A 23019-nucleotide genomic window follows, 5' to 3' on the forward strand; every position below is an offset into this window, starting at 1 on the left:
TCATGTTATATAGATAAAGAAATCTTGAATTTGAGATAACACAGAACATCCTAGAAGAGATGTCCTAGAGGCAGTTGGCCATTCAGAGCTGTACTTTAACGACAGATCAAAACTAGTGATATCCGTTTTGGAGTCATAGGAATCGTCTTGTCAAATAACTGTAGGAATGGATGAATTATCCAAGGGAGAGGAAACAGTGAGAAGAGGAGAAAAGCCATAGGAGGAGACAGCAGAGAATTGAATCAAGAGGCAGAAAAGAGACAGGAATTTTGGCTTTGCTATTTGTTAGCTATAGGAACTTGACAATTTATTGACCTTCTCTGGGTCTCAGACTGCAGTCATATCAAGGCTTTCCAGAGTCGGGGTGGGGTGTGGTTGGGGAATCTGCTTCCAAGCTTTGAGTGAGCTTGGAAGCAGCCTCCGCTCCCTGGCTGTTGGCTGGAGACATTGGTATCTAACCATGTAAGCTTCTCCATAAGGGCACTTAGAACACGGCAGCTGTCTTCTCTCTGAAAGTGAGTGAATGAGAGAGGGCCCGGTCTCATACAACCAAATCTCAGAGGTAACATCTCATCACTTTTGCCAAATTCTATTCATTAGAAACAAGTCAAGGGGAAAGGGTTACATAAGGGTGTGAATACTAGGGGGCAGGATTATTGGAGGCCATTTTAGCAACTGCCTGCCATAATATCTAACAGTTATATTCTTAGACACTCATACTCATTACTTTTGTAGCTAGTTCACTTAAATTGGCAATTTAATAAATATTGAATCCACTGAGGTGGGCACAGGCACAGGTGGGGCACAAAGAAGGCAATTTTACCTAGAGGGAAATTATGCTTGCACTGATTCTTTTTTTTTTTTTTTTTTTGGCTGTATTGGTCTTAATTGCCTCACGTGGGATCTTTCCTTTCGGTGCTGGGCTCCAGAGCGGGTGGGCTCTGTAGTTGCGGTGCGTGGGCTCAGTAGCCCTGTGGCACGTGGGATCTTAGTTCCCTGACCAGGGATGGAACCCGAGTCCCCTGCATTGGAAGGCAGATTCTTAACCACTGGACCACCAGGGAAGTCCCGCTTGCACTGATTCTTAACGGATAAACAGGAGTTTATCAGGAGACAAGATGGCCAAGTTAAAAGTTTATCCAACGATTATAATTTGGACTGTGGAGTTCTTAGGAACTGATTTTAAAGTTGAGTGGAAATATGGCAGGCATGAAGAAAATATTTCCTAATTTGAGAAGTCTCCAATCTTATCAAAATGTGAAACATTGAGCGATTCACAGGATTTTATCATTTGGTTTCAAATATATCTTTAGAAATCCTAATAGTTTAACACAATCTACAAGATCTTGAAACCCATTTTACTAAATTAGCACTCCTAAGTTTCATCTGTTTTCTAAAAATATTTTATGAGCACACTGATCAACTAAAAACTTGCATGAAATAATTCAGAAATTTAAGATTACAATTTAGAATGTACTTAGGAAAAACACAAAGGCTATTCTCCCATTTTCAGTGCTATTACTCTAGTACGATAAAGCTGAAATTCTAGTTTTATTTTTCATTGTTGATTTTACTAATTCTGTGAGCTTTGTAGGCCCCCATAGTTGACACACATTCTAGTACCTTCTTGCTTTCCTCACCCATACATTCAGTACTCAGGACGCGTAGGATTATGAGTATGGCTGAACTTCAAGTAAGCTGGTTTGGCAGTTTCCCAAAGTGTCAAAAATGACAGAACAGGGCTTCCCTGGTGGCGCAGTGGTTCAGAGTCCGCCTGCCAATGCAGGGGACACGAGTTCATGCCCCGGTCCGGGAGGATCCCACATGCCACGGAGCGGCTGGGCCCATGAGCCATGGCCGCTGAGCCTGCGCGTCCGGAGCCTGTGCTCCGGAATGGGAGAGGCCACAACAGTGAGAGGCCCGCGTATCGCAAAAAATAAATAAATGAATAAATAAATAAATGACAGAACATTAAGGAGTTTCTCTAAGGGCTTCTCTCCTCATGACTAGGGCTATCACTGTAGAATGGGTAGTCCCATTTCTCCCCTGTAAGTCTGAATTACTCTTTGGGGCTGTCTGATCACTCAGGCTTTGGCCCAGTCTAATCTAACTCCCCCAAATCTAAGCAACCAGAAGGCATAACAAGAAGTGACAGGAGGCCCTGAGTAATGCCAGCTCATCACATTTGGAAGAATATTGATTTTGATTTTCTGACCATTGTTCTCTAACAACTAAAAGGTTTGGTTCATCATTTTACTGTGGTATTAGCAACCAAATGTTGGATCCCAGTGCTTGATGGTCATGTAACTCTGCTGCCAGTGGGTACGGTGCCTGGGAAGTAAGAGGCATGCCACAACACAGACCCTCTGTGTTAAATCATCTCCCACTCAAGGGCTGCTGCTGGCAGCTGGAAATTTGACTTAGGAATCAAATATGTTGTTAAGCACCATTGTTTTTTGTGTACAAAGAACAATGACTGAGACTTTTTTCTTTTAAAGCATTCTTAATGTTATACTATTATAGTGTCCCTCATTTTCTATTTCTTCACTTTCTTTGAAAAGCAAACACTCTTTTCTTGGTAATTAGGCACACAAGTAAACATAAAACACCCCAGTTTTTCTTGGATAGCTTATCTCCATTTTTATGACTACCATTTAAAATTAAAACAAACAAACAAACAAACAAGCACTATTCAGTTCTCTCAAATTAGAGGCATTTTCTTTTCTTGCTTTTTCTTTTTCCTTTTTTTTTTTTCCTACTGTAGGCTATTGATTTCCTTGGGGAGGAGGAGGAATCAATAATAGCTAATCACAGATAAAATGCATCCTAATTTTAGTATGAGTAAATAATGCATTATAAAGAAATAGAACTTCACATGTTAATATGCAATCATCACATTTAAAGTTAAAATAATTTTAAATTTTGCTGGTTTTTAAAAAATAATATTTAATGAGTAGTAATGAATATGTTTCACCTTTACTTTGTGACTAAGTAAGGAAAGTGTCTAAGAGGTCCCTCTTCTGCAACATCCTCCCAGGGCAGAAATCCCTTCTGTATCTCTGAGTGAGTCCAGTGACAAGATATTGATAGCTTTCTGCTCCACAAGACATCCTAGGGCACTGCCAGTTACTATGCTGTTAGGAAGTAATCAGAGGTCTACGTGCAAGGCACTGTGCTGAGTGTTCCATCAGATTAAAAAAATAAGAATAAAATCCTTGCCATAAAGAAGCTTCGTGAACTTTTCACAAAGTTCAGACAATAATTACAATAACATAAGACAAGAAATTAAAGGGGCTATAGGAAGGCACAAACCAAACCTTGTGGAAACTCAAGGGGAGGAATGAGATAGCACATCTAGCCAAGGAAACCCACTGGTCCTAGCTCTGCTGTCTGGACTGACATTGTAGTTTCTCTTGTCCACTTGCAGAGCTTGACATAGTCTATAGACGAGTCCAAAGAGGCAATATAGTTGAGGGGCTTGAAGCTGGGTCTTGGGCATTAGACATCTTTGGACATGAATCTGGACCTTTTCTTTTTTAGCTGGGTGACCTTGAGCAAGTTACATAACCTCACTGTACTTCTGTTTTTTCATTTGTAAAATGGACATAGTAAGACCTACCTGACAAGCTTACTGAAGAATTAAATAATAATATAAGGGGCTTTAGCATTAGTGCCTGGCACTTGGTGTATAAAAACTCATAGCTTTTGCTTTTACCTCTTTTTCATTTTCCCTGTTTCTTTCTCCCCAATTTATCTCTAATATTTTTATCACTCCTAATAATATGTTGTTTCTAGATCTCCTCACCTTTATGGCTATCCTCCTCCAAACTATCTCGTTTTCATTCTCCTGTACAATGTGCTACCTAGAACTTTACAACAATAAAAATTTCCCCCCAAAATGTTAACTTTTCCTGTTGGTTGGTTTCTGACCAAAACAGTAAACCAAACCACTACTTCCCTTCTAACCTGTACTTCTATTAATGCATTAATTTATTGAATGTTCAAAATTATTGCATTCAAGTTTTTTTTGTTTTGGTTTTGTTTTTTAGCAATTCCACACATGCCTTATCAGTTCATGGCAAGCTTGTGGCCAACTACCTTCTCTAGGTACTATTTAGGTAATTAATGAACAATAGGTCTCTCCTGTCTTGTACTTGTGCTATTGATTTTTTTTTTTTTTTTTTTTTTTGGCTGGTCAGACGGTTTGTGGGGTCTTAGTTCCCCTAACAGGGATCGAACCAGGGCCATGGCAGTGAAAGCACTAACCACTAGACCGCCCGGGAATTCCCGTGCAATTGATTTTTTTAACCTAAGTGAAGGTCTTTTCCTTTCACTCTCTTGTGTAGGCTTTGATTCTTAGTAGCAAGTAACAGAAAGCTAGTTGGAACTAAAAACTTAAGAAAGACAAATTTTTCTGTTGGCATAACTGAAGAGCAAGAAAAATGGGACAACTAGAATGCTGACTATCCCTTCTTCATCATGAGCAGTGGCTTCATTTTCTCACATTGCTTTCTACTGGGACCCTTATGGCAGCGGCTCCTGGCTCATACTGTCATGACTTGAGCCATAGAAAAAATGATTCCCTCGAGAAAAAATGATTCCCTCGTCCATTCCTCCTCCCTCCAACCAAGGTCTGAATCAAATATATGCCAATCGTTATTGAGCTGCCTCTGCCCCCAAGAGAGGGTGAGAAGTTGTCAACCCTTAAACTGGTTACTTTGTCCCAGCAAGGCAGAAGGTTGAGAAGGTAGCAGTTCCTAGCAGAACTCAGGGTATGGCAGGGGAGATGTTCTCCCAAAGGGATGAGGAGTACATTTTCTAAAAGCAATGGAGGGGAAATTCCCTGGCGGTCTACTGGTTAGGACTCTGAGCTTCCACTGCAGGGGTCACAGTTTCGATCCCTGGTCAGGGAACTAGTATCCTGCATGCTGCGTGGCCAAAAAAAATAAATAAATAAATAAATAAAAACAATGGAGGTGGCTTAGAATTAAGTGATTTAGACAAGTAGGACCTAGATGAAATGAAGATTCTCAAACTACTGTTGTTACAGACGGTTGAATGACCCAAAAATATTACTTTTGTGAAATCAAGTCATTTATGTTTCTTCTCCCTATTTAAGTAAAGAAGGAACTAATCTTTTATTGTCTTATACTGCATGGTCTTTCCTCCTTTTAGTTAGTATTAGGTAAAGCAAATTTAGATTGATATAAATGTTTATCCAAGAACTTGCAAAACTTCAAGTTAAATGACAAAGTAACAAAAAATTCTCATTAAATAAAATGTAGCCCGCAGTTACTTATTAATAATCATTTAGGTGCTCAGGTGACAGCACCTAGGCTAGGTTATTTATTTTAAAAAATAGAGTAAATCATAATTCAGACTGGACAAGAATAGATTTCAGAGCTCCGATCTTCTATATGCCCTGAACCAAAAAGTTTAGGATGTCTGCCAGGAAGTTGTTTTGAGACAGAGAGATACAAGCTTATCTTGCTATGTACTACCCAACAAACAAAACACTTATCAGATAATGCCTGACAGCAAAGTGAAAATGAGATTAATTTTCCAAGGATTTCCTAACTTCCAAGGATTAGAGAAAGATATGAGGGAGTAAACTCATGGGTCACGTCCATTGATTATTCTAGTCATGTATGTTACATTTCTTTTTAAAATTTTTATTTATTTATTTAATTATTGGCCAAGCTGTGTGGCATGTGGGATCTTAGTTCCCTGACCAGGGATCCAACTCATGCCCCCTGCAGTGGAAGCTTGGAGTCCTAATCACTGGAGCACCAGGGAATACTTGTATGTTACATTTAATTTGTAAAACTGGATTATTGCTTTGCCCTTTTACAGAGGTTTCAAAAACAGTCCTCTTAAATTAACAGTGAGTAATTTGTTATTTCTTGAAGTAATAAAAGACATCAGTGTATTGCTTATGACGTGCTTATCTTAGAAACCATCCAAATCACTTGGGAGATATGCTGACCCATAGCTAATGACATACGCAACAACTGCAATGAAAATAGAAAAAAATTCTTTTCCCTCAAACTGGGTTTGTATCTGGGCTCTCTCACCCTTTGCCTGCCAGGCATACCATTCTATAGTTCAAATTGTCCTGTGGACAAAGATATGGGTGATGGACATGAGCGATTTCAAATCAGTGCTGGGATGCAGGACACCTGGACTGGAATGCCACATAACCCCTGCTGACCTGATCCCTACATCTTGTGAGAAAAAAAATTAAATATGACAATAAAAAGTCTCCTTCCAAATTAAGTGATCTTCATCTGAGGTGAAAATCAACCTAGGTAAAGGAATTACGACTCTAAAAGATTATAACAACAGATTCTTAGCAAATAAAGGATAGCACCTTATATCAATTCTGTTCAAAGAGAGAATGGTGTATAATCTGAACTCTGTGCTCAGCAAAGTAATTTACAGAGCAAGTGAGTAATAACTCATTTTTACCTGTCCGTAAAAGACATAGCACCAGATTCTTGATAAGCAAGTTAGCTTTTTCGAATATTATCAGTGCACAAAAAGATGTGGTAGACAACTGAAATATCATAACATATTAAAGTGTGAATGTTTTAACTATTCGAAATCTATATATTTTGCTTTTCTACATGATAAGGCGTACTCTAAGAATGTACCTTAGCAATAGAAATTCTTATTAAGCTCTCTTTAAACATTCCCATTAAATTAGGATTTTCACTCTCAGTTATCACTGGCCTCTTTATTTTGTCACATTTATATATGTGACTACAAGATATTTCTATTACAGGCTAGTAATTTTAGGTTTACCTATTGTTTTTTGAGTGACTTGTCATTATCAACAATCTAATTCATTCAGTCTTTTATATCTACTGGCACAAAGGCAAACAACTTTGAATCAACAGACCAGTATGATCTAAGTGTGAATGGTATTATATCATTTTATCTTAAGGCTCTCTACTTAATGATAATACTTTCTCTGGAACAACCTGTGTTTTTGTGTATGTGTAACCTGACTTGGCAAAAAAAAACCCAAACCTCAAACCCGAAACACAATTAAATATGCTGTTCTCATTAGGCAGCTATCATTCTGTTAAAGTTACATACTATGTTGTCTAGTTCATTGAAATACAGTTTTTAAGGCTCTATTGTATTCATTAAAAGCTAGCATTATTTAGATTTGAATACACAAATACTAATTGTGAGGGCACATAGTTTGAATGATAAATTGTTCGGTTGCTTCATTGTATAAATGATGATGGATTAGGGTCTAATCCAGTTGAAAGGGTGGACATTCACTGACTTCACTTCAGCTGCTCCCCACTGGAACCTCTGCCATGTGTCTGTGCCTCCCACTCCACTGAAATTCAGTTAAAGGTCACACATAACTTGTTTTCAGGCCCTTATCATTCTCCTTACTGGATCCTTATAATAGCTTTCCAAGTGTTCTCCCTGCCACACATGTATAGTCCTTTTTCTTCTCACCCCTACACTCTCCCCTTTTCTAAAATTCAAATCACTCCCATGATTGAAACGTTTTTGTGTTAAAAATCCAGACTTCTTAACCTGAGTTTGGAGTTTACCAATGACTTGCCATTTTCCTAAATCAGAACCCCTTTTCAGCCATTTCAGGGATATGACATCCTGATCATTCGTTCCATCTTGAAACACCTTCCTTGAATGGCTTGACATCGTACTACTGTGATTCTCCTCCAACTCCTCTGGCTGGTCCTCTTTACTGGCCTATCTTCTCTCTGGCATTTCTCTAAGTCCTGTGCTTATATCCCTTTTCCTGTAGACCTTAACATTTCCTTAATTATCATGTCTGTAGGAGAGGCTCCTCAATTCACAGCCAAAAGGGCTCCAGATCTCCCTATTTCCAGGGGCTTTTGGACCTTTTTTTTTGCGGTACGCGGGCCTCTCACTGCCGTGGCCTCTCCCGCCGCGGTGCACAGGCTCCGAACGCGCAGGCCCAGCGGCCATGGCCCATGGGCCCAGCCGCTCCGCAGCATGTGGGATCTTCCCGGACCGGGGCACGAACCCGTGTCCCCTGCATCGGCAGGCGGACTCTCTACCACTGCGCCACCAGGGAAGCCCTGGAACATTTTTACACGGATATCTCATCAACAGCTCAAACTATGCTCAAGGAAGGCTCGTAGTCTTCCCTCCGAACTAGGTCATTCTATTTCTATCTCTGTTCATGATTCCAGAATTCTCCCTGTTGATTAGTTTCATATCTCCAAATCATTTGACAACTTCTCCTTTCCCTTGATATTCAAGATTACCTCTACACTTTCTTTGACTTTTCCCTCCCATCTATTCTGAACCTCCTGGTACTCTTCTTAACTGCTATAAGAGTATCCTTCACTGTTTCCCTCTTCCACATTTTCTGTTTTCAATTCCACTGATGCCAGAGTAATCTTTTAAAAATATCTTTGAGTATATCATGCCCCTGATTAAATGGTTCCAGAATGAAGTCCAAGCTCTGATCCCTTCTTGATCTCACCCTAACCCACCTTTTCCATCTCATTTGCAACACGATGCCCTAAGTTGGAGTCACAAAGGTCACTCACAGTTCTCTGAACTGGCCCATTTCTGTGCCTTCTCTCACATAGTTCCCTTGCCTGGAATATCTGCTCTCAAAATCACTTATTTCCCATGTCTGGAATGTCTGCTCTCAAAATCTATCTCTACCTTTCCCCACCAGCCTTTCTCTCACTTAGCTGCAATCATTTCCCACTTCCACTAGGTTCCATGCAACATTTTATCTATCTGTCAACAATTTAGTTATTTTGTGTAGTTGTTTTATTTCCCCTGCTAGATTGTAAGCAAGATTTCAAGTGGGGTATTCATTTCTAGCCCTCCTCCCTCCACCAGGGAGGGGGTCTAGTAAAGTGCTGTGCTTATAAATGTTCTGAAGCGAAAAGAATTTTTATGGAATGAAAGAGAAAATCAAGAGGCAGCAGAGTGAAATACGGAGACATGAAATCAGGAAAAGAGTCCACAGCTCCTGATTTCTACCTAATACTTTCATCCCAGAGCCTGCATTTCAGCGTTGCTACCGTTCTACTCAGGAATGTTCTCTCTCTTACTTTCGTATCTCATGATTTAGTAATCAACCACAGTGCAGCTCACAAAGTAAACAGACGGTCGGCAAGTACCAGAGGAAAAAAGTCTGGGTCTTTATCTCAAAGATTTTGGAGGGGTGTATCAGTACATATTGAGTCTCAGTTGCAAGGCAATAGCACGGGAGGAGTCAGGGTTTCTGATGAGTAGCGCGAAGACATGTTAAAAAGATGAGAATAAACTAAAAGGCATGCAGGTCGTCCTAGGTTCGCCAGTAAAAATAAGTTTGTTATGGAGTAGTAAAATTCAAATGACCGCGCAACGAGACGTAGGGGGTTAAAGTAATGTGCCCTTGTAACGTCGGTAATGCCCTCTCCGACACTGGTCCTTCATTAATAAGGACTGGGTCTGACTGCACCAACTCTTTTAAAAAGGAAGACATAAATGCCACTCCTTAAAAAAAAAAAAATTCCTACTGCACCACACTGCAACGTGCGAGCACGGGGACATTTCCACGCGGTCACGAGCCTCTGCAACCACCCGAACACTGGGCCGAGCCTTCCTGGCCATTAGGAACTCGCTTCCAAAAAGGAGCGCTGCATCCCGCGGGGACTGGAGCTTCACCCTGGGAGGGCAGTCCCCAGGCGCAGCCTACAGAGCCCTCCAAAGCGGAGGCTCTCGAGGGGGGGAGTCTCCGGGGTGGCTGGCACGGACCTCCCTTTCACCCTCTCCAGGCAGTGCTCGCGTCGCGCAGCCCATGGCCCCGGACTGCGCTCGGCGCTGCGGCCGCCCGGCCCAGTTCCTAAAGCGCCCGGGCCCGCCTCGGGCGTGAGCGCAGGCGCCCAGGCGGCAGGGGCGCGGGCGATGCAGCGTTCTACCGGAGCCACCTCCCTTATCCCCCGCCCGCCCACGTCCGCGCGACGGTCTTCCACGGGCGGGGAAGCTGCCGAGGGCGGGAAGCTACCGGACGACCGGCACCTGCATCGCGGGGTCGCCCGGCCCCACCCCCTTTCTCTCCCTCTGCGCCGTACCCCTTTCTCTTCCGCCCCCTCCCTTCTCTCCGGGCCTCAGCCCCGCTCCGCCCGGCTCCCGCGGCGACCCTGCCGGAGCGACGTCACTAGACCCCGCCCCCTTTGTATAAATACTGGCGTCTCTGGTGCCGCCTTCTCACACTCTCTGGCTCTTCGCTCGGTTGCAGTGTTTGGTTTCTTCGCCTTCTCTGCCTCTTCTCATCCTTTCTCGCTCTCTGCTCTGCGGTGTGACGAGGCTGAATCCTCTCCGCACCCAGCCCTCGCCTTTCTTCTTCTGCCCGCGCTGTTGTTCTATTTCTCTCCTTCGGCCGCCGCCGCCACTGCTGCACAGCTGGTGTCGGTGCCGCGCTTTTCCCCCCACGTCGTCCCCGCAGCCTATGGCCCAGGCCGCCTTGGGTATTTCTGCTCAAGGTAACCACATCCCTCTTTAAAAATTCCGCCTAAAAAGAGAAGACGCTTTACCCGACTCTTTGGGCCGTTATCTCACGTGAGTACTGACCCGAGGGGCGCGGCCGGGGCCGGGGCGCGGGGCGGCCTTGGGGTGCTGCCGGGTGCCTCCGGCTGGGCCCCGCCGCCCGGCCGGCGTCCCCGCAGCGCCCCGCGGCCGGCCGCCTCGAACATGGCGGATGGCGGCGTGTGTGGCGGCTGCCGGTGCTTCCGCGGTGGCGGCGGCGCGGCGGACTGGGGCGGCGGGAGGCCGCTGGCCGCCGGGCCGAGCCCGAGCAGCTGCTGTTGGGGCGAGGGGGCGTGTGTGTGGGGGCGCGCGCGGGGGTCTCGCCGCCGGGGGTCGGCGGCGCCTCCGGGCGGCGTGCGGCCCCCACCCCGCTCCCGTGGTGCATTGCTGTTTCCGGGGAGGGGGACTGGCTGCAGCCCTGAGGGGCCTTGGTCCCGCCGCCCGACCCTGAGCGGCGCCGCGCCTTAGCCTCGGGAGCCTGGCGGGAGCGCGACCGGTTGCAACCGCCGCGGCCTTAGGTTATGAATGGAGCGGGGCGGGCCCGGCGCCGGCCTCCTGTGACAGCTGCCGGAGGAGGACGGGTGCTCGAGGGTGCGGGGAGTGCGGCCCCCCTCTGCTGGAGGAAAGTTGACGCCGCAAGGGGCCAGGCGGCGGGGAAGCCCCGGTGTCAGGTAGCGAGCGAGAGGCCTTTGGCCTCTTCTGGAAGCCTCGGGGCTGCTGCTCCGCCCCCTGCGGCGCTCCTGATTGGGTCGAGTCGCCTTCACTCACCCCAGCCACCTCCTGGAGCCCGAGGATTAGTCACCATGGCTTCGTTTTCCCGGCCGCGCCACGATTCCAGGGCAGAGAGAGGGAGAGCGGTAGGCTTGGGTGGCTTATCAAGCACTGTTTTGGCAGTTAATGGTGCTGTTTTAACCCTTCCCCAGTGTATATCCTGAACGTGTGTTTCTTAGGCTAAGCTGCTGGTTCGGCGACCTGAAACGGTCGGGAACACAGTTTACGGCCCCATGATGTTTCAGCAGATTTAACTGGCTTTTGTGATTGCCTCGTGGATACATTAAGATGTTTTGTGTCCCGTCTGGTTTCCACTGTTGAACCCCCTGCTTGGATGGGAACCGGAGGACACTTAAGGATGTGTGATCAAGGAAAGGTTGATGTGGACGAGCCTGGCAGAAATACAGCTAATGATTATAGGGCAAGGCTCTAACAATCCTTTGATTTCTTTTGCAACCATAGGAGAGTACAGATGCTGGTTATGAAGGCAAATAAGCCCAGAAGAGTTAGAAGGAAAGATAGGCTCCTGATGATTATAGGTGATATGGTAGGTCCTGGAATCAAGTAATAATCAGTGCCGTCCCTCCTGCCACCCAGGTTTAACTTATAAATTGTCAAACATACAGAGGGAGTGAAAGAATTGTACCCTCACCTACGTTCAGTAAACACTTAACATTTTCCTTTATTTGCCATTCCACTGTGCATTCATCAGTCTTATTTTTCTTTGTATTTCAAAGTAAGTTGGAGACACCAGAACACTTCACCACCCCTCCAACTTCAGTATGCACATATCATTAAGTAGAGTTTAATAGGGTAAAATTCACAAAACAGCAGAATGCACAAATCTTAAGTATATCATTTGACGAGTTTTGACAGAAATACAGCTGTGTAATCCAAACCTTTAACAAAGATGAGAACATTGCCATCAAACCCAGAAAATTCTCTTTTGCCCCTTCAAACTCCATCCCTCACTACCCACAGAGGCAACCACTGTTCTGACTTTTTACTAACCATATAGATTAGTTATTATGTAAACCTATTCTAGAACTTCCATAGGCATATATAATGTATGCATTGTATTTTGTGAAAGGCTTCTTTAACTCAGAATGCTTTTGATATTCATCCATTCATCAGTAAATTGTTACTTTTAACTGCCGAGTAGTAGTCCATTATATGAATACCTTGCCTGATTTTTTTTTTAAACAACTTTATTTTGGAATAATTTTAGATTTATGGAAAAGTTACAAAGATAACATGGAGTAACTTTGTATTTCTCACCTAGTTTACCTTATTATAAGAGGTATCCATAGTACATTTGTCAAAATTAAGAAACTACTTTGATACATTACGGCCACTTAAACTCCAGACTTTCTTTGGATTTCACCAGTTTTTAATGTGCTTTCTGTCCAGGGGCCAATCCAAGATACCACACTACATTTAGTTGTCATGTCTTCCCCAGTCGTCTCTGATTTGTGACAGTTGCTCATGTCTTTGACAGTCTAGAGAAGTACTGGCCAGATACCCAGTAAAGTGTGCCCAATTTGGGTTTGTTTGATATTTTTCTCATGATTGGACTAGGGTTTGGGGTTTTTGGAAAGAATACCCAGAACAACTTGAAAAGTCATTGGTAAAGGCAATGTAAGTTGTTCAAAGAAATACTGATAGTTTGGGGGATACTGAGTTTCTGGGTAGTTACTGTCAAAGTGATGGGAGGTTTTTGGTGATTTATTGGCCAGCTGCTGACTCGGTTAACTCTAGTTTTCCCTGTGCTGTCTGCCAAGATAGTGTAGAAACGGACATTCTCTTCAAACAGTTAAGGAATTTGATTGCAGTGTTGTACACGATCCAACTGATAGAAACACCATTCTAAATGAGAAAAATTTATCTTGCCCTATACCTACTATTTTTCCATATCTTTATTTTTTTTATAAATTTATTTATTTATTTTTGGCTGTGTTGGGTCGTCGTCGCTGCGCACGGGCTTCTCATTGCGGTGGCTTCTCTTCTTGTGGAGCACGGGCTCTAGGCGTGCAGGCTTCAGTAGTTGTGGCAGGCGGGCTCAGTAGTTGTGGCTCACAGGCTCTAGAGCACAGGCTCAGTAGTTACTGTGCACGGGCCTAGTTGCTCTGCGGCAGGTGGGATCTTCTCGGGCCAAACTCACGTCCCCTGCGCTGGTAGGCAGACTCCCAACCACTGAGCCACCAGGGAAACCCTCCATATTTTTATTTAACCCCTTCTTATGGTTTATCTTGACTGTACAGATGAACATTCAGTTCATCCTTTGTGTAAATGGCCCTGTACCCCTTTTATTTATATTAAAGGGTACCTTTCAAAGTTTAGAGTCTTCATTTCCTACTAGTATCTTTTTCATTAGGTGGAAATATTTTAGAGATCCTGCTGAAGAACATTCTTGAATGTCTGAAGTGTAATGTTCTCAATATTTCACAGTACTGCTCCTGGGTTGCATTAAGCAGCAAAATAGCTATTGATCTATAGCGGGTCGGGGTGGGGGGGATGGATGAAAATGTCTCAGCCAGGATAATTATCCTATTCCTTAGAACAGTTTAGAGTAAACTCTGTCTCTGTCTCTAGCGTGAGTCGGCTTTTAATTTACTTTTAAAATTACCTTGGTTTGGGAAGAATTGGAACGTTTGTTTTGGAGTACTTAGTTGGAATCTAACGTGATGATATAGTCACTGTTGCATATTAGTATGGATTTTTGCCTCATTGTCCATAAGTGTCATTGAGCATGTGAGCAGGATACCCCTAGTAGATTGAAAGAACATTTTACCTCCCCTAAGGGTGCCTCTATCCTGGTTGAGATGAGATATGCTTAAGATTGTCTAGAGTGCTTCTGAAATCTCAGATTCTTCTAATTCCTAAATTTCATTATTTTTCTGGTTCCCTTCTTACCACCCATCTTCTAGCAGATACTGTCAGGTTGTATTACTTTAAGGTAGCAATCACTGAGTTACAAATAGAAGTATAGATGTAGCTGTTTAGATTAGAGGTGATAAGTCTATCCTGTCAAATCATAATAGGTAAAAACCATTTCTAAAACTTATTTAGCATTTTGTAGCGTGCCAAGCACATTCACATTCATATGTTGTTCCTAGTGATAGTAGAGTGACTTAGGTTGGGAATGAGCAGGAGGTAAACCTTAAGAGGTTACTTGTCGGATACGTAAGGCAGGTCTCAAAAGTTATTTCACATGTGTACTTAGTGTATTAGCTAAGTCACAAAATGTTTTTCTCTTGGATGTGTAGTAGGATTTTACACTTAAGCAAAGAAGAACTTAGAATTTGGAGAGTAGAAGAAGGCTTGTGGGTAGTTTCACACTATTAGATATACATATAAAATCTTGCATACACACCAGGTTAGTGAGGGCACTTGGACATCTTAAAATTTGAGGCCACTTAGAAGTTTGGGTTTTGGAGGACAAATAAAAGCAAAAATGAAATTCGGTGAAGGCTGGAAACTGAGTAGGTAGATAGAGTAACTTGGTAAGATGACCATGACCTCAAATTCTGTCAGTTCTGTACTCTAGCAGCTTGGAAATGCTTACTACATAAAAAAGTACTTGGTACTGTGATAAACCCTTTGGAAACATCATTTTGTGTAATGTGCTTTAATGAAACACTTCAAACTAAAACTTCTTCCCGCACTTAATCTTTACATCAATTTAACCTTCTTGAAGCGCCACCTAACATTTTTTACCACTGGACTTATATATTTTTATTTTCTTCTTTAGGGCGAACTTTCTGACCAAGTATACAACTACCCAGAGGGCCTAGGAGAAGTGCTGTATAGAGAGCAGTTCGACTTCAACGCTGAGCCACCTTGGGAACCTAGCTGATGATAGGGGGGTTCCATCTCCTAACTTGTCCATGTAAGTATTTTCACATCTGCAGAGTGTGAGGGAGGGTCTTGTAAAGTAGAAGTAAAGGAGAGTTCTTGTTGCTCAGTCTTTTTCAAAACTTGAAATTGTATTTACCACTTACACCCCACCCCGCCCCCCACCTTTTTTTTTGGCCCAACTGGGTGGCTTGAGGGATCTCAGCTCCCCCACCAGGGCTTGAACCCAGGCCATGGCAGTGAGAGAGCCTGAAATCATAACCACTAGGCCACCAGGGAACTCCCCCACTTCCTTAAAGTTGATTCAGTTGTATGCATTGTTTACTAGTGGCTGGATCCTTATTTACTATATCTAAGTACATACTGCAGGGTAAGTTTTAGGAAATCTTACTATTCCAGATTTTAATATAAGTTGGAGAGGTGGTTTTTTGTTTGTGTTTTAATGAGGTGTGGGTAGTAGTTTAGCACGCCATTCAGTCATTTAACTTGTTAGATTCAAGTATTTGGAGTATTCAAGTATTCAATACTTGAATTCAAGTATTCAGGCAAAAAATTCTGCTCTCCATTCCACTCAAACCTCTACCACAGAGCATGAGATATAAGAGGTGAATCTTAGTTCTTATTTTTCTAGTTATGAGCATCTTGCCAAATACAATGTAATTTCTAAGAGTTTATGTTCTTTTTCACAAAATGACTTTGTATAATACTCACCTGGTAGAAAAACTGGTTGTTTTTAGAGGTATCACTGAGAGATGATACATGTTTATCTCTCAACCGGCTACCTTCCCAAGATATCTTCAGGGATAGTTTTTGACTATACTTGATTTTCTGTGTATAGATTTAACTTTGAATTTAAACCTCTGTGCCCAATGCAGTTCCACAGTAAACTGTTGTTTGAACTTGTGCTGCTAGATTTGTGTGGTTCATTTAAAATTTTTTATTATTTGTAGATTTCTTGCAATTGAAATTTGGGTTTTGGTGTTGAGGTTTGGATGCCTTTAAGTGGGCTGGAGACTTGGAGGGAGTAACGTTAGAAAATTTCAGGAAAGAGATCTAATTGGAGGGTGTATGTTAAAGCAGACCTTTTCAACACATTTACTGTTAACCTCAAATTACAATTTTAGACTTCTTTTTTTAAGTCTAAAGAGAAAGGGGGGAAACAGTTTAAATAATACGAATTCTTGAAAGTTCTACTGACTTGGAACCCAGGCTGGAGGGTTTCCTGTACTCCCATACTGGCTTTCTCCTAGCTGTGTGAATTTGAGCATATTGCTTATTTTTTAAATCACAGCTGTAAAATAAAGTTGAACTAGAACAGTTCCTTTAACTGTAAATTGATACAATGATTTATCTTTTTTTGAGGGTTTTAATCGCCCTTTGTTAATGCAGCGTGTGGTCTTTGGAACAGTAGTATTAGCATAACCTAGAGTAGAACTGCAGACTCTCAGCTCCACCCAAACCTGAATCAGAAATCTGCATTTTAACCAAGTGGCTTGTATGCATATTAAAGAGAAGTACAGTTGCCACCAGTTCACTGCCAAGCCAGTTATCTCTTTAATTTTTGTTAGTCATCTATTCTCCTTCCAGGATATCTGATGTTTTCTCGCAAGTTGGCTTAGAGATATAAAACTTTTTTGAGTGGGGTGTAGTTGACTCCATAGTTAGAGGGGAATAGATTCTAAGTTGGAAGTTTCATAACAAGCTTCATGTTTTAAGCACGACCATATTAAAGGATAAGATTTTTATTTCAAGTCTCTTTTTTTTTTGCGGTACGCGGGCCTCTCACTGTTGTGGCCTCTCCCGTTGCGGAGCACAGGCTCCGGATGCGCAGGCTCAGCGGCCATGGCTCACGGGCCCAGGCGCTCCGCGGCAGGTGGGATCTTCCCAGGCTGGGGCACACACCCGCGTCCCCTGCATCGGCAGGCGGACTCTCAACCATTGCGCCACCAGGGAAGCCCCAAGTCTCTTTAATGGAAACCTAACTTTGCATTATATTTTATATTTCTACTGGTGTTTCCTCTTAGGCTTGAGAAACATATTAGTGAGCTCATACATTTATAAATGATTCTGCCAACTCAGGGAAAAGTCTTCAAGGTAATTAATATTGTAGAACTCAAAAAGTCTATAATTTCCGCGTCTTTTTTTGTTTGTGGCGGCGTAGTGTATATAGGCACAGGTAGAAAATGCTAACACTACATTCTGAAGGTTCCGGCAGCCAAAGTGACTGACTTATTTATTATGCCCAGGTACAGTGTATATTATGTTAAGTGAAACTTTAGTTCTTGGTGCTTTGCTATAAAGCTACAGCCACAATCCCTTATTCATGTAATTCCAAAATCCAAAAGTTAAAAAAAATTATATAGCTTCCTTGATGTGACCTAACCTGATTTGGGAACAAAAAGTTGACCTGAATCTGAGCTAATATGAGGCTATTTTTATTTTGACTTATCCTGTTTAGTGCTAATATTCCTAATTCTGCTGCCTCCTGGAGAGCGTTAAATAATATATTAAACGTATATGTACTAAATTGCCATTCTAAAATCTGAGAAATTTTGAATCCAAAAAGATACCTTGCCCTAAAGGTTTCTTGACTAGAATTAGTAAAGGTGGCAAGAGAAATTGTACATTCCAGAAATGTCCTTAGATATCAATAGCTGTTTGCAATACTAGACATTGAAATCCTGATATTTCCTGTGGAGCAACAATACTGTTTGGAAAATTAGAAGTCAAAGGATTTAACACACTGGCCTTCATGGAAAACACTTAGCACATAGCACTGCAAAATGTATAATTCCATGACCCATGTTATGCTTCCAGCACTCCAGTAGGATTTCTGTGCAGGTGGTCTAAGCTCTAGGATTTGGCTTCAGAGTTAGGTTTTCAAATCCAGGTAACCATCTGAATTTTTAGATAGTTCATTTCATTAAGTATATGGAAACTATAAGCTGCTTGCATAGTAAAATTTTTTCTTTTGGATATGTGTGTGGTGTAATGTGTGAACACTGTAAAGATATCATAACAAATGCTTAAGCTTAATAATATCTCAGATTACTGAAGGGCTCTAATTGTGGAAAAGTTTTTGTGTACGTTTTAAATTTCTTAGGCTCTGTGCTGCAGTAGTTTTTTCAGTGGGCTATATTTTCAAGTTATTTTAGCTAGAGCGCCAATTATAATTAATAGATCAGCCTAATGGAAAAATTTTAAAGGCTGTTTCAGAAAACTAAATTCTCTTGTAACCAGCTGCTTTTATTAGCAGATCTAGTGATGACGTCAGATTAAGTTAATTATTAACATATAACTTTTAATGTTTTGTTTCTAAGAATAGAAAAGGGATTCAATTAATTGATTTGTCTAAATGGACAAATTTTGTTTAAAATTTTAAATATTTAAATTACCAATATTTGGTAATTTAAAGATTCTGTGATGTAAGCAAATTCACAGAACTTTTATTAATGGTTTTTGGTGCTCTTTGACCATGAAGACAAATAAAACTATCATTGAAAATACACAGATTTAGGGACCAGTTTTTAAAGTATGTGTATCCCCTTGGCATGCAAAAAGTAGTATTCAGTGGTGCCTCATTGCTTGTGTAAAATAGCAAAAAAGCATTCTGTAGAAGCCCAATGGGAGTAATAGGATGTTAATGGGTAAAACGGTTTGGGGGACATGGTATTCTTTCTTCAGGCAAATTTAGGCTTTTCTAGGGGGGCCAAATAGATTAGAAAGCAGTGTAGACCATTTTTAAAGGGAATAAAATTGTTCTTGCATTTATTACAGAAGATAGTGAGCTGAGAAAGTTAATAGTCACTACCAATCTGTGTATTCCATTACACTCCCTTTGGTCTTAAATTCAGAGTTTTTGAGTTTGGGGTTTTTCTTCTCTGCCCTCAAAAAAGCATTTAGAGACACTTAATTCTTCTGATTAGGAGTAAATAAGGTATTGTGTAAACTGTACGTCATAAGCTATAAAATCTAGGTAAGTGGTAGGCTGCAGATTTAGGCTGGCCATTATTCAGACCGGCCTAAGGAGGCCGTTGCAAGTGCAATGCCATCGTGTTGGTAAGGCCTAGAAGACACAGATGATTTTGTCCTTCACCTCCATTCCAGGGCCATCCGTGCACACTGAAGCAGTTTGTCACAACCTAACTGAAACAAAGATTTGGCCATCCTTTTTTCTAATCTAGGGAATAATGTGAAGAATATTATGGCATAAGTAGAAAATATTTGTGCAGCGTACTGAGTTGCAAGGATTAGGCTGATGAAGTTCAGCCTGCCCAAACCATACCCAGCCACCATGAGGTCTTAAATGCCTGTAACTGAGTGAGTTGCAGCAGGAGTCAAGATGATAAAACCCTTTCGGGATGCTCTGCTCTAAACTTTTCCACCTTTCTTCATTATCTTATGTAAGCACACATTTCATTTCTCTAGGATTTACTTGGTGTGGAGTTTTGACCTTTCTTTCCTTTACTGTCTAGTTTTGTAAACTTGTGAATTGATCTTTGTTACCTTGAGCAAAATTATTTGGGGGTACCATGGTTTTTGTTCTTGTTTTTTTATCTGTGATGTGTGTGGACTTGATCCTTAGAAGTTTAAAATTTTTTATGAAGACAGCATTCTCTAGAACTGCTCTGTTCAGTACAGTAGCCACTAGCCAGGTAGCTATATAAATTTAAAGAATTCAAATCAAATAACATTAAAAATTCAGCTGTTCAGTTACTTGGGCACATTTTGAATGCTTGGGAATTATATGTGGCTAATGGCTATTGTTTTGGACAGTGACAAAGAATGTTTCAATCATCATAGAAAGTTCTGTTGGACAGCATCACTCTAGGATAATTGTTACTGTGAATGTGAGTGGTATTAGCCATATTAATCTTAAAATATCTATTAATAAGAACCATAAGAATTACACATTCTCTTCTTTCTCCTTAGGTTTGTCTAATAAACTGTTCTTGACAGTAGGGGCTTTTCAGTTTTATATTCTAGTTGAATTCTTTAGTTGCCCAGCATGTTCTTAAGATCCAGCTCCCTGCTATACTTCATGTGCTCATACAGACTGAACTTAATATTAGGTTTACGTTGAATATATGACTTCAGATTATTTTTGATCTGTTTCTTTCTTTTGGCGGGGGGTGGCTTGTGGGATCTTTGTTCCCCAACCAGGAACGAACCCTGGCCCCCTGCAGTGGAGGCATGGAGTCCTAACCACTGGACTGCCCGGGAATTCCCTATTTTTTGTTTTTTACTGCAAAGATACTGTGGTGCCCAGTTTATAAAGAGCTCCTAAATAAGTATAGTCTCTCCTTAGTTCATCATCTAGGTTCAGCATGGTTGGCATGTTATATTTGGCATGACCAAGAGTAGGATGGGATATCCTAGTATGTTGAACATGGATACTATAGCAAAATAAATAAAACTCAAAATGAGAGATACTTGCTATCCCGAATTCATGAAGAGCTCTTACAGGTCAATAAGAAAAAGCAAAAAACATGTAGGGAAATGAGCAAAAGGCTTAAAAACAATTTTTTTTTTTTTTTTTTTTTGCGGTACGCGGGCCTCTCACTGTTGTGGCCTCTACCATTGCGGAGCACAGGCTCCGGATGCCCAGCCGCTCCGCGGCACGTGGGATCCTCCCGGACCGGGGCACGAACCCGTGTCCCCTGCATCAGCAGGTGGACTCCCAACCACTGCGCCACCAGGGAAGCCCTTAAAAACAATTTTTCACTAATAACAGCAGTTTCTACTCCCAGGTATGTGGCCCTAGACTGTAGCACACTGCTTGGTTCTTCATTTGTGGATCAGCTAGTTTGCAGACCACAACTTGAGCAGTGTTCCCCTTGGGTACATAAATAACAGCAAGAAATTATATTATGGTGTTTATAAACAATATAGCAAAAAAAATGGGACAACCTATAGGTCCTCTTTGGATAAATAAATGTTGTACATCTACAAAGAATAGTACACAGCAATGAAAATTAATAGATGGGACTCCAGTCCCATCTATCTGTGTGAAGGAATTGAAATTATAAAGTTGAGCAAAAGACGTCATAGTAGGAAAACAACAGTGACTCCATTCATGGTTCAAAACCAGTAAAGCCGATGTTTTAGAGGGCAGATAGAGGAATAAAAAGATTAAATAACAAGGGAATGATGATTGGAAAAGTCTGAACATGCTTATTCTAAAGGAGATGCGACCACTGCTACCTGTAAAGATGTTTAGGGGCTTCTGAGGTATTCAGTCTTCCTTAACCTGGTGTTTACTGCAGTCATTGTAATGGACACATGCTTTATATAATAAAAATAAATTTTCCTCTTGGTGAGGTGGCAATGAGATCTGCCCTAGGGTAATCAAAATAGTAGTTAAGTGCATTTATTTAAAAGGTTATTTCCTGTGCTGCACCAGGAAAACTAGAAAGCTTGAAATAATATGGTTATGTATTTGCTGCTATTCATGTTGCATTATAATAGTTATCTGTAATGTTACTACATTTTTATCACCATAGGGATTTACATATTTCACTTATGTACAGGTACATACTTGCTCCAGAAGAAATTTAGTCTTCACATCAGATAGTCAAGACACATTTTTTAAGAGAGCCTAATCTTGTCAAGTTCACTTGCAAAAGTATATTGCTATGAAAATCCTGTATTTCCATTTTCTCATTTAGATGTATTTTAGAGTTTAATGTGAGGCATTTCATTGGGCAGCCTTTACCCAAGCATTTCAAACTTACCCTGTTGGGCTCATTTCCTTTAGGATTCCCCCCACCTTTATGTATTTCCTATTCATTCTTGTTCTTGTCTGTTTTTTTTAAAATAATTCGTCAGCAGTCACCTTTAGTGTTCTTCCTCTAGAGTTAGTTTTTTTCAACCTTATCAGCTGAAAAATAAACTTAAGGGTGTTTATTGCCATTATTGGCTTTCCTCTTGCTGTCAATTAAAGCAACCCCTGTCCTGATGATCCTAAGTACTCAGTGTAGGCTGTTGTTGTTATCCATCACTTTTGGTCCAACATGGCAAAAGTTCATATGGTCTTATGATCACACAATTTATTGGAACTTCTACCTACTAGTTCTGATACGTAGCTTCCTGGAACTGCCTTCCTGGAGGCGTGCTCCAGACCTCATGTTTGTAGTACCAGTGTCATCCCTTCTGGCCGATTATTTCCAAAGGTATTCTCTGTGGTAAGTAACATTTTTCTGTGGGATGTAGAATGCAGAGGTGACTTTGACAGCATTGTGTCTATTTTTTTTTCCCCCATTGTGTCTATTTTTAAAGCTGTGAGCTGAGTGCTAAGTCATCAAATGCCTATGTAAAAGTAATAATAAAGGTAGATTAGAAAACTACAGGTGGAACTACCATGTGGCCCAGCAGTCCCACTGCTGGGCATGTACCCTGGGAAAGCCATAATTCAGGGAGAGTCATGTACCAAAGTGTTCATTGCAGCTCTATTTACAATAGCCCAGAGATGGAAACAACCTAAGTGTCCATCATCGGATGAATGGATAAAGAAGATGTGGCGTATATATACAATGGAATATTACTCAGCCATAAAAAGAAACGAAATTGAGCTATTTGTAATGAGGTGGATAGACCTAGAGTCTGTCATACAGAGTGAAGTAAGTCAGAAAGAGAAAGACAAATACCATATGCTAACACATATATATGGAATTTAAGAAAAAAAATGTCACGAGGAACCTAGGGGTAAGACAGGAATAAAGACACAGACCTACTAGGGAATGGACTTGAGGATATGGGGAGGGGGAAGGGTAAGCTGTGACAAAGCGAGAGAGAGGCATGGACATACATACACTACCAAACGTAAGGTAGATAGCTAGTGGGAAGCAG

The 23019-nt window shown here is 41.6% G+C and overlaps 1 protein-coding gene across 1 annotated transcript in view; it reads left to right on the forward strand.

Moving 5' to 3' along the window:
* Window positions 1–10218: 10218 nt before the first annotated feature.
* AZIN1 (antizyme inhibitor 1) overlaps window positions 10219–23019 on the forward strand; it is a 32348-nt gene continuing 19547 nt past the window's right edge. Inside the window, exons 1-2 of the mRNA XM_079901958.1 lie at window positions 10219–10578; window positions 15068–15205. The gene's annotated coding sequence lies outside the window, so the exon portion shown is untranslated. The remainder of the gene's footprint in view (window positions 10579–15067; window positions 15206–23019) is intronic.

The sequence above is a fragment of the Stenella coeruleoalba genome (genome assembly GCF_951394435.1).
Source record: "Stenella coeruleoalba genome assembly, chromosome: 17".
Taxonomy (NCBI): domain Eukaryota; kingdom Metazoa; phylum Chordata; class Mammalia; order Artiodactyla; family Delphinidae; genus Stenella; species Stenella coeruleoalba.